General features: G+C 37.0%; 1 protein-coding gene across 1 annotated transcript in view; it reads left to right on the top strand.

The window, feature by feature from the left end:
- The first annotated feature begins 4938 nt into the window (after positions 1-4938).
- Positions 4939-11471, top strand: part of LOC146480173 (uromodulin-like) — a 30081-nt gene continuing 23548 nt past the window's right edge. The window contains exon 1 of the mRNA XM_085110043.1: positions 4939-5077. The gene's annotated coding sequence lies outside the window, so the exon portion shown is untranslated. The remainder of the gene's footprint in view (positions 5078-11471) is intronic.

The following is an 11471-nucleotide window of genomic DNA, read 5'->3' as shown; positions in this document are numbered from 1 at the left end:
GCCGCATTTGTCGGCAACCTTGGCTGCTCTGCAAAACTGGTGTGCAAGTGTGTATGTGGTCAGCATTTGCTTGTGTAGCAAAGATGAGTCCAACTTTGTCAATTTGACTTTATTTGCTTCCTTGAAAAATTATGCAAAGTTTCAGCATTGCTTGTGATTGCTCTATGTAGCAAATGTGTTATTGTTCATATTTGCGTCGGATAGTAAAAACCGTCAAATTATCACCATTGTATTTCTTTACCACAGAAGCAAATTTAATCAAATTTATTCGTTTGTTAAGGTTTGCTCTTGGTGGCAAATCTGATCACATTTACAACGTGGAATATGTTTGCTCTGAGCCACAAACATTACCCAATTTTCAACAGCCCGCATGTTTACCCAGGGTGCAAAATGTGATCAAACTCCCAACACCCGATTGATCTCATGCTATTGCGTATGCTTGCCCTAGGCAGCAAAGTTAGGCAAAATCTCATTATTGGCACAATATTTGCTCCGATTTGCAAACATACTCCAAGAATAAAAATCGTGCCGCACACATAATGTTTTCGCCCTTGCGAATGGGAACAAATTATCAAGAGGAACACATTTTCTCAGGTTAGCAAAACCAAGTATTGGAGGACTAACAAAACAAAAAATTACACTGAAACATCAAAAGGGAAACACAAACTTTCATGAAAAAAATATCTGCATATATTTAATTCTCTGCTACTTATTCAATCTCTTTAAAATAGTGACAATGTTTAAAATTGTACAAAATGACTAGCTACAAGAATAAGCTAAATGGTGAAAAACTGAAAAACGAAACGCAATTTTGTCATGCAACGTAATTTGGCATCTCTTCTACAACATACAGGTATTTAAATGGAACGCCAGTCCGTGATAAAAGGTCAAATGTTCACCGTAAAACTAAGTGGTAATTATGGTATCAACAGGAGGATAATCATTGTGATCTTGATGAAACTAAAAATCACGCCTAGTAAAAAATAAGATTCCCGGCTGTTTCTTTTAGAGTTAGAATTTAGAGTTTCTTCGAAATGGTGATAAATCCCCATACTTCTCCTACCCTTCCACAATTTGTTTTCTGACTGTGAAAATCTGGATTAAACCATGATTACTTCTACGTGACAGTTATTTAACATCAAAGCAAAGAGGCAATAACAATCTGGCTATATCCTTGCATTTATATACATTAATAATATTATTATTGTTTAAAAGCTCAACAATTAACAGCACTCAAAGCCAATTCAGCTGATCTACATTTTCTGACAATATAGGCTGTGCTTTTAATTAAAGTGCACCTAGCCCCAATTTTTTTTGCTTAAATAAATCTTCGCACCTGATCAAAACGCATTGAGCTTTTTTGCGCCTTTTTTCAACCAAATCTTGACTTTTTATGGGCTGTAAAAGCCATCATCTGTCCCATGACCGAGCTAATAAGGGGCATGGGTCTATTCCTTACATCACGCCACAAACTGCTCGCATGCATTTTCACAAAGAATTAATACAATGCAAATCAGTTTGTGACGTCAAGTAAGGAATAGACTCATGTCCCTAACTAGCTTAGTCATGGGACAGATGATGGCTAGATTTCGTAACCTTTAAAGCCCATAAAAAGTCAAGATTTGGTTGAAAAAAGGCGCAAAAGGCTCAATGCGTTTCGAGCAGGTGCAAAGATTTATTTAAAGTGAAAAAAAAATTGGGGTTAGGTGCACTTTAACTGCCTACACTTTATGGTACTATAAAGTTCTGAACATGAACTCATATTACCAGCTAGTGAAAGATACTAAGCTAGCTTTTTAAAGACAACCATAAGGTTGTGCATGCTTTTTCAAGTACAGCAAAAACAAACCCTTGCAACAAACTGTACTGCAACCGGATATAGACTTATTCACAATTTAAGGTAATGGATCCCATTTTCAAAAATCAAAAGAGTGAAATCAATTGAAATTTAGTAAGGCAGCAACAGGACATAGATACTTCTTTCAGCCGGGTAAATTTCCTACGGTTTTCGGGAAATGGACACTGGTACTTTCAATAAGACTCAAGTTCACCTAGAATGACCGCACAGATAAAAATATTATAGCGCAGCTTTAAATGCATTTAAAGAGCTTTAAAGGCACTCCAGATAGCTTAAATTAGCGTTTCAAAGGATCTGAGAGAAAACTCCCATTAGGTGCCCCTGGGATTTAACATGAAAGGGAGGTGCAGAGGTTTTCCTCTTGTTTGCGAACATATATTTCAAACGCCTTGTTCTTGCGAAATTATTGAAATCCTTTAGTAAGGACTTATTGGATCTAGAAACAGGAGGAGTTGGTATAAATCAGATAAATTTTAGACCTCTAGAAAGGAGTTTGACCTCGTCATTAGAGAGAGCTCGTTTTGAACTCTGATGTTATAGGGTAAGGAAGTTTTGAGGTTGTTTCGTCTAAAGGAGCGTTTCTTATTTCTGTGACCCTTCCGTATGTTACGAGTTGCTGTGTAACCCTTTGATTCAGGAAAAGACACACCGGTATAATGTTCAGCTCTACTTTTATTTACATTGACTGCCCCCCTTATATTTTACGAAACATTTTTCTTTTGAGAACAAAGCACAGTAGAAAAGCTGGAGACGATATTTATATTTTGATTGTTTTTGCGAGAGATTGATAACGTTGCTGTAATCGTAGAAAAACAAGTACGCTTGTCTTGGTAAGTAAGAACCGTGCATGAAAAAATCGATTGTCCCTGTGACGACCACTGGCAAGGAGCAAACCCGGCATAGGCCACGGCACCATTATCAACAAAATGCCCGAGACTTTGATGTCTTCTACATTTACTCTACTCCAGGCCGCGTCCCTGGAGCATCTCTTATTGTGCGTGCGCACAGAACGAAAAACCTTAAAACAACAGAATGAAATGATAATCATCTGAACAGCGCCAAATAAGGACACAAGGATCGTGCAAAACAGCTTGCTGCCATCTTGATTGCAAAAAATCTTACCAGGATGAAAGAAGTATCTATGGCCTGTTGCTACGTATAGCAACTGAACCAGAGATGCGATGAACCACGCTATGAAGATTATAATTGAGGTTCGACGCGCTGTGAAAATCCGTCTATACTTGTTCGGCTTCACGATGCCCTAAGATATCTGTTCAAAGACATCCGAGCGAGAGTCCCCGGAGATACGAAAGCCAATGTTAAGCCGAAGTATCCCTGAAATTGACACGATGTGTTATCGAAGGGCCAATCGCTTTTAATTAAGACCGCAGTCATAAAGAGTGTGTCTGGGATCGCCATAGGGATGTCTGAAATGGCCAGCGAGATGACGAATTTGTTGGGAATCGGTTCTTAAACGAGGCGAACGGAGAACAACAATCAATGTTAAAAGGTTTCCCACAAATGCCAGAATAGATGTCACCACTGAGGTTTCTAGCACAAGCAAGAAAGTCTTTCGCAAATTCAAATCCCTTCGTAGCTTTTCCAGGCCGTTCATCTTCAGCAGTGACCCACGATGAATAGATGTATGGCGATCAGTATGAATCGATACGGATGGTATAGCCGATCGCTTTTCTAATTAACTCTTACAATTGTTTATAACAAACTTGTGTAAGAGCGTCATATGTTATTCTTCAGTCCACTGGTGTCAGTCACTGGTCGGATTTACACACGAGTTGTTTGACAGAGGAAGGTCCTTCAATTCATCTCTGAAACGAGCAATATTCAAATGACATTGCATTTCCCCTTTTGATGATTGTTTAATTTTGTAAAACTGTTGATCAAGTTTCACTGACGGAAATTGAAAGTGATATTTTTTATTTTAGCATAAATCAAACAATACATGCATGAATAAGAAAAAGAGGGATTTTAATTTGTTCAATTCAAACTGCGGTTTTAATAAGTATTCTTTCTTCAGTTTTCGTACCGAAGAAGTTTTGATAGTGAAAGTCGCACTGAGGAGATTCCATTATATTTACTCCGAAGAAAAATTAACAGAGGAAGTACGCACAGCATGGTTATTTAAAAGGCCACTGCCATTGTCACTGTATTTTGGTAGAAACTTCTACAATATTTGTTTAAGACTGCACCAGGAGAAGAATATTAAGGGAATTTTCAGGCGAAGAACAAAATATTATCAGTTTTTAGCAACTTCCCTAAATTACGCTGGAAGAACTTGAAAAAATGATTGGCCAATTTTTTCAAGTTAAGATAAACAGTAATTTATATTAGTTTCTGCGCACTAGTAGGCATATTGTTAAAAAAACAGAACCATTATATTAATGATTCCATCTATTTAAATAAGTTTTTTGGCTATTTAAAGTGACACAAGAACAGGTGATACTGCCCTTTAAAAATCAGCAACTTTTCGATTTGTTTTTCTGTTAACTGAACTTACGAAAAAAACTCATTATTCGACAGCTATCTACATGTGTAAAAGAAAATTGGAAGAGAGATCATTGTAGAATTTTATCACAGTAATGGCGCTGGTAGTCTCTGTTTTTGATGCTGATTGCTTGATGCTTCGGGGAGACTGGTTCACGCCAATAACTGTGATTAAGACAGCCTCACAAAACGTTAGCGTCTCGTAAGTGCGGATTTTAGCTGTATCCTTTTGTGGTGTAGATTAGTGTACTGTAATTTCAATGACTGTAATATTTGTACCTTTCTGATCCGTTTTTTTTGTAAACGCCCCACATGAATGAAAACCAGCTTTTAGTTGTTGTGCCCCCTCCCCCCCCCCCCCTAACCTCCCTAAAAAAACATAAGACAAAAACAAAATAAAACAAGGAAGCATAAAAATCCAAAAAAAGAAAAGACTACTACGTTTTAAAATAACAATGTAGATCTGTGAATTTATAGCACTAGCCAATGGTGTTAACGCCAGACTGTTTAATTATTAAGGGCATGTGAGGATTAATTTGCCAAATATGATATTTGGCATTGCAGTGAGTGATAAACCTCTCACAATATCAAAGGAAAGTTGTTCAGTCCTTGTGAAACTTGACAATACTCTAATTCGAGAGCTCGAGTACTGGACAACACTATCAAGCATACCTGGATGAAATAGAAGAAAGAAACTAAAACTGATACGGAAAAAAGGTAAGTCTATTCGTAATTTCACTCAACTATAATTGACAAGGCTTATCGATCCGAAAATTAATCGGTTCCCGTTTATTTGGAAGGCTAAAGTGGCGATAGCCGGTAAAAAATGTCATAATTCTTCGGTTAGTGAAAAAAAATAATGAAAACATTTGGCTTCAGTATTAGCGAGTGTCCATGACGAACCAAATTTCAGATATTAAAAAATTTGCATTTTTTTTTTTCATTTGTTTTTTGTTATGTCGTACTTTTTTCTTCCCTTCCCTAAACTTAAAGGTGTAAGTCATTTTGTAAGGTCCTCAAATTTACAGAGAAAATAACCAGTCGTACAGAAACGTTACATCGGACAGAATTTTTTTTTTCAGCTTTAGAGATGTGGGAATTGCAAGATAGTGCTACTGGCCTTCGCCAATTTGAGCCAACGGGTCATAAATTTTTAATCAAAAAAAGTTAGGGTTGAAACATTTCTTCTACAAACGGGAAGGCGTTTTAATAGCTCGCAATAAAGCATTGGGAGGATCGAGGCTCCTTAAAGTAAAAGCTACACTCGGATCTAAATGACGAAATTTTATTTCAAAACTTAAAACAAACAAGAGCGAAGGGATATTCATGGTTTATTTCTGTATTTCGAAAGTCATATATAAAATCAATATTTTGTCATGCCGTTGGCACTTTGTGGGGGGCTTAATATACGAAGGTAATTACTCTTTATTGGCCCGTCACACTCACTAATTATCTCAGGGATCTTGCTGCTTCGTCACCAAAACGAGGGTGCATATCAGTGACAGCATCATTGAAATTGAATGGGTTGCTAAAGCTCGCGATCCGTTGAACTTTTTCTTAAATTTGTTGGTGACAAAATTCTCGTTTAAAACCCAAATTGAATTTAACTGTTATAATAATGGTTTATTAAATTCATTTATAATAAAGTTTCGATATAGCACGCGCGCTGATTGATTGAAGCAGCGTGCTTTATCAGAGTTCAGATGCACGGAGCAACGGTGTCACGCCATCAGCCCGTTTGTGAAATGCCTGGACTTCTCTCTCGGTTTTTTAGTTATTTATTTATTACTTTATTTTTGGACCCAGACGTCTTATATAACGTAGAAAACGAAAACGAGCTTTTAGCTTCAATGGATATAGACCATCCTGTGTGTAACAGAACAAATAACATGGTGATTAAAAGTGAAAAAGAAAGCCCAGGTGACTGAAAAAACGGAGCTATCAAATACAATGATGGTGCCAGGTACCCTAATGGATCTCGCTAGCATGCGCTGTAAGCATTACTACAAGATAATTAATGAAAGCAATATTATCGAACCATCTGGTATCAAAAAGTGGAAAACTATCTACCCTATCTATTTTGAAAAATGGAAAAATAAATTTGCATTTATATATGAATCAACAAGAGATAATAAACTAAGACAGTTCTCTTTCAAGTTTTTACATAGGATAACAACAACCAAAAAAGAATTATTTCGATTCTGATTAACCGCCAATGAAACATGTATTTTCTGCCCAAACTCAGATTCTATAGAACATACCTTTATAAACTGTGTCAATACAAGATTTTTCTACTCTAAGGCTCTTTCGTGGTTTAATCGAGTAAACAATGCTGATGTGAGCCTCTCTAATGACCGTATAGCTACCAACGAAATTCCACACCTCGAACAGTTAACCGACCTCCAAAAACGTAGACTACACTTATTTGTCATCTTATTAAAACAATATATTTATGCTTGCAAATGCTTTGAAAAAAAGCCGATTGAACAGGAATTCCAAACTAACGTAACATTATAGTGGAAAGTAGAAAATATGTTCTTTTCTGAGCCCCATATTTTTTTGTAATAATATATTTAATATAAGTGTGTTAAAAGTAGTAGATTCAAGTAGTAGTAAACTGTATGGTATCTGTTAACAGTGTCGTAATTGAAAATAGCATGTAAAGTGCCTATATGTAAAAAAAAAAAAAGAAAGAAATTATTAGTATTGTGGGTAAAATTGTTTTTCTCCTCCCCATTGTTTCTCTTTACTATTGTAAGTTATTTAGTGATTCTTTGTATTAAGCTTGATTTTGTATTATGTATTTATATTTATATTTTGTATTTGTATCTTGTAATAATTTATTATAGCTATGTTCAATAAAGTTATTAGTATACGGAAAAAAAAAATGGTGATTAAAAGTGAAGTTTCCGAGGAAGTTAGTGACTAAAACCAAGAGAGGATGTTCCGTCATCCTCTCTGGCTAAAAAACAGAGCCAAGTAGAGACATAAACAAACTGCGATTGTACAAACTTAGAAAGAAGGCAGAGACGAAAAACACCAAAGATAACATAAAATGGGCAGCTCACGTTTTTAAACTAAAGGTATCGTTAGCTATATTTTCGTGTGGAAAATCAAACAAAAAAAAGAGAAAACTGAAAATTTAATTAGCTAGCGATACCCACATATAATATTAAATAAGCTTACAAGATCCTAACATTTTCCACGCAAGTTCCATCACGGCCACCTCTGCTCCTCGGGGTCTGCCAAATCTGCGAGTCAGCGAGCCAAGCGAGTCAGGCGAGCCATGCGAGGCATTTTTTTCTTCGATTGGCCTGGAAGGTCGTCCATCATTTCACCGAGAAACAATTGAAATTTAGCTACAAAAGTGCTTAAAATTGAAACATTCCATTAAAATTCCCTTATCTCGCTTCGGTTGCCAGAACTGATTGCTGGTGCGTCAAATATGAAATTAAAATATGGCTAGGTCAGTTGGTAGAGTGTCGGACTACCGTGCGGAAGGTCGCGGGTTCAAACCCCGGCCGGACCACAACTCAGGGTCTTTAAAATAACGAAGGAGAAAGTGCTGCCTTTGCTCTGTCATCTGAAAATGGTTAGACTTTCTAGTCTTCTCGGATAAGGACGATAAACCGTAGGCCCCGTCTCACAAACCTTGTTTGTAAATAACTTTGTGGGACGTTTTAAAAAAGAACCTACTCACTGTTCGCAAAGAGTAGGGGACGTAGTTCCCGGTGTTGTGGTCTGGTCTTTGTGCGTATATTCTCATGGTTGGGTGGAAAAATGCTCGGAGATATTAGCTGCATTAAGCTACTCTAAAATCGGAGGGTAAATAAAGATTGATGATGACGATGATCAGGGGCGAAACATCTTGGAAGAATTTTGATATTGGAAGTGGGCGAAGATCACGTTATTCTTTCGTCAGAACATAAGATACGGCTGGGTGCAAAGATTACCCTCCGCTCACCGCAGTGAAACAAGCTTCAGAAATTGAACGTTGGCCCTTCGAGTGGACAACTGACAGCTTGTTCAAATATCCTCTCCGGAGCATTGTTTTGAAGCCACAGCAGTCACAACGGCCCAGTTTAAACAGTTCCAGCAATCCTCTTGCTCCCGTGAATTCGACTGTTGTTCATTCACAAAACACAACGCAGCAGTTGGTTTAATACCAGCCGCAAGCTTTAAGCAGTTTGTTCTCCAATTGCCATGTTAATAACGTCCAGATTTTTATGAGCCACAAATCCGCCGGATTCCACTGAACATTTTACTTTTCCACCCTCATTTTTAAATGGAAAAACTATGAAGAAGGGATGGCGTTACATTCGAACTATGCAAAGTTTGGTAACTTTGATTGCTTCGTATTGACATGTTTGACAGCTTTCGTCTTGTTCAATTAATCAAATAATTCGAACCATTCTTACAACGATTGTGATTGGCTTATTTTAGCGCGCTTCTGATCAGAGTACAGGTGCACGCTGACGCCACTTGTGTTCGCTTTGAAAATGAATTTTGTTTTGAAAATGAGGGTGATTGCGTGGGGAAATAAGAGGATTCTTTATCATAAACCAAACAAAGAAGCTTCGACTGCGCTCTGTTTTGTTGTAAAGCACTTAGGAAGCGGCTGGAGCACTCACGAAGTAGGAAGAAACACTCGACTACGTCTCGTGTTTCCCCTACACTTCTTTCGTGCTCTAGCCGCTTCCTACGTGCTTTACGACAGAAAAGAGCTGCACAGTCGAGGCTTCTTTATTTGTTAAATACTGGCACTCGGACCAGAATTCTAGTGTGTTTACAAATCATATGGAACATTGTACAGTTTCTGTGTTGTTTGATAGCTTTCGTCTTGTTCAACCAATCAAATCATTCGAACCATTCTAACAACGATTGTGATTGGCTTATTTTAGCGTGCTTTATCAGAGTACAGGTGCACACTGACGCCACTTCTGTTCGCTTTAAAAATGAAGTTTGTTTTGAAAATGAGGGTGAATGCGTGGGGAAATAAAAGGATTCTTTATCATAAAACAAATAAAGAAGCCTCGACTGTGCTCTAATCTGTTGTAAAGCAATCCTTCTAATTTTGTTTCAGTTCCAAACGTTAAGAACTGAAACAAAATTAGAAGGATTTGTATGGGGTCATCAGGGCATAACAGAGCTAACATCTCGCCCCCAAATGCTGATTTTTGGCAAGTAGGCATTTTTTATCGTGCTCTTTCCGAATACACTAACGAATCCCATAATTTCAAAAATTCAAATATTTGTGACGTCACACGTAAGGACTCTATTTTCATCAACCAATCAGACTGGAGAACGTGACTGATTTTACCAGATGTTTTTCTCCGAATCTGGGTACGAAATTATATTCAACAACAACAACAACAACAACAACAATACTTTATTCTGACCCATTATAATTTCAAATAGAAAATATAAATATATACATAGAATAGATGATAGGGGTACTGGCTGCCCGAAATAACCTAGAAGTTAAAAATGCCAGGCAGCCAGCTGTGAGAAAAGATATTTAAATGTTAAGGTCAGGGACACGAGAACAAACACACATAAATACACACAAAAATAAAGTTAAACAGAGTTAACTAAAGTACCAGTATATTAAAATGACCATAATTCTTGCGTTGCAAAACAGTATTATTTCTTATCTTAGAATTGCAAAATCGAAATCGAAGTACAGATGTCTAGTAATCTCTGATTAAGTGTTGTTTCATTTTCTTTTCAAATAAAGACAAAGAAGATGATTTAATATCTTCATCAATGGAATTCCACACTGATGGACCTTGAAAACTTATATTGAATATTCCATAATTAGTTCTTGCTTTTGGGAGATAATAAGACTGTTTTGAAGCAAGCCTTGTATTATAGCTATGAATCTGTGTTATTTTAGTGAAAAAAGAAATAAAAACAGGTGGTAATAGTTGATTGTGATATTTGTACATAAAGATGGCTAAATAAAAAGTTACTAGGTCCAAAAATTTTATAATTTCAAGAGACTTAAACAAAGGACTAGAGTGTTCATCAAATCTAGAGAAGGTAATAATTCGCATTGCTTTTTTCTGTAGAATAACAATTGGTTAAAGAGTAGTCTTATAGGTATTTCCCCAGATAATCATTCCATAAGTAAAAAAAGGATATATAAGGGCATACGGAAACTAGTGCGACAATCCAGGTAGGAGTTTTTTTTTTCTCTCGTACAAACAAAGAACAGTCAGTATCATTGTTGTTGGTATCAATCTAAATTACTGTCTATCTGGAATGAAGTTTCGTGTATTTCTTGGCTTATGGGAGTCTCATTGGAAATCTTAACAATTACGCGCGAATTGAGCCGGGGTTCAGTTGAGCAACTTGGGCCAAGTTGCCAATTCATTCAGCAAAGTCAAAGTTTTTTTTAAATCCCTAAATTGGCTACTGCACAAGAGTGTATATGCCTGAAGCTGAGAGAATAAAAGTTGCTGCCAATTTCATGTGGCAAGTTTCAGGTTGTTTACTAATTTTTTTTCATGTCGTTATGTTTTTGATTCTCTGCTACTAGGACCTTTTTATACAGCGCCGTCAGTCTGGCGAACCATATGCACGCGGCAATTAGTACAGTTTATTTTGTATTCGTCCTTAAAAAACTGTAAGGCTTGAGCTTGGAAAGTCTTAATTCGAAGTTTATATTAAGGAACTTTTCAAATCCTTGAACCAAGTAGAACGGTAAGCCTTTTCCCTTGCGTAAAATCAAATTGTGGCAAGTGGTGCCATAGTGATTTTAAAAACATCTTAACTTTCACTCTGTGGGGTAACATTTACGTGCTCGGGAAGTACATTTAACCTGCTGCGTACGTGATTGAACGGCTGGCGTAAACACAACTTAATACGATTACAGAAGCGGCTCACACATCTCAGTAAAATTGCATAAGTTCTCCAATTTATTTACGCACGCGAAGGCAGTTAAATTTACATCCGTGTGCGCGTAAAATTTGCACCAAAGGAGTAATCCACCTTTTAGGGAAGGCTTCCAAATATCTGTTTCGGTTTTGACTGATCCCGATTAATCGGTAAATGAGATTTTTTCCGTCGGTGCAGAGTGAAACGGATGATAGTTTGGCGTCGGGTACAG

The sequence above is a fragment of the Pavona decussata genome, unplaced genomic scaffold (genome assembly GCF_977016875.1).
Source record: "Pavona decussata unplaced genomic scaffold, jaPavDecu1.1 SCAFFOLD_55, whole genome shotgun sequence".
NCBI lineage: Eukaryota > Metazoa > Cnidaria > Anthozoa > Scleractinia > Agariciidae > Pavona > Pavona decussata.
Note: the sequence above shows the minus strand (reverse complement) of the source record. Positions and strands in the feature narration are given on the sequence as shown.